Raw genomic sequence first — 1,325 nt, forward strand, 5'->3', positions numbered from 1 at the left:
CAGATCATCTTACACCGGATAGGTAGGAAACACCTTATAGAAACGATTCCCTGATTATGCACACTGCGGATTTTAGCCTCATCTGGTTGGAGAACTAATTAGAGATCAAAATGCTAAGCTAAAGCTAATTTCCGGTTGAGATGCAGTCCACGTCACGGAGCAAACCATAAAATACTAAACATCATGTTTGGTCATTTAACTTTTTCAGGCCAAAGCTCTACTCTTCCATGTGTTGTTTCTGATGCTTAGATTCCAACATAGAGGCTCTTCTAAGCCCTGATTAGATCCTGTTGGCTTTTGCCCAATACCAAAATGGGAAATACTCATGTGATTAAATTTGTTTAAAATATACACATGTAAATTGCTATCCATGCTGATTCTGAATGTTCTATGAGTACATATTGTATACTACAATTTCAGATCTCCGTAATCCGATTGATACATGAATGGAGGAAGTGACGTAATTTGTCCTAGCATGAATAACATTTCATATCTAAAATGTTTATTTTAGATAGGAGGAATACTTTTAAAGATATCTAAAATACAAAAAAATACTTTTTAAAAGGGCCACCTAAAATAAGTAAAGATTTGTAGATATCTGTGATGTAGTTCTTAATAGAGCAAAAATTTGATTCTAGAGTTCTTACAATGTTATTTCTACTGGTAGAAATGTAATTAGTAATATCTTAAAATGCAATTCTAAGAGTATTGTAATTGTGACTAGGTAGAATGCTTTAGTGCTATGTATAGTAGAAATGTGACTACTCAGCCTGCCTATTTTATGTTAATTTGGTGCCCCATTTCTTTTTTGAATATTAGTCAAAATATGTTTTTAAGAATGTAAACCTGCATTTTGGTATTGTTAAAATTTAGATATCTGAAATACCAATTTAACTAGGCATATATCAATATTTGATATCTGTAATGATATTTGTACTAGTAGAAATATATTTTAAATGTCAAGAATTGGATTTCTGGATATCTGTAATGTTCATTTTGGATATCTGAATTTGTAATTTTAAGTAGCAGTAACTCTATTATGAAGATCTGAAATTAGAATTTGTCAGAATTCATTTGTAGATAGGAAGAATGTTATTTTAGATATCTGGAAGTAAAAGCCAAATACACATGAATGGGAAATCATGGAAAAATTGTCATTTGAACTAGTAAGAATTACATTTCAGATATTTGAAATGTATATTTTAGATAGGACAAATTTAATTTTAGATACCAGAAATGTTGATTTTGACAAGGAAGAAATGCATTTGAGACATCGATATCTGATATATATATATATATATATATATATATATATATATATATAT

The sequence above is a fragment of the Cyprinodon variegatus genome, unplaced genomic scaffold (assembly GCF_000732505.1).
Source record: "Cyprinodon variegatus isolate N-32 unplaced genomic scaffold, C_variegatus-1.0 Scaffold745, whole genome shotgun sequence".
In the NCBI taxonomy this organism is placed as follows: domain Eukaryota; kingdom Metazoa; phylum Chordata; class Actinopteri; order Cyprinodontiformes; family Cyprinodontidae; genus Cyprinodon; species Cyprinodon variegatus.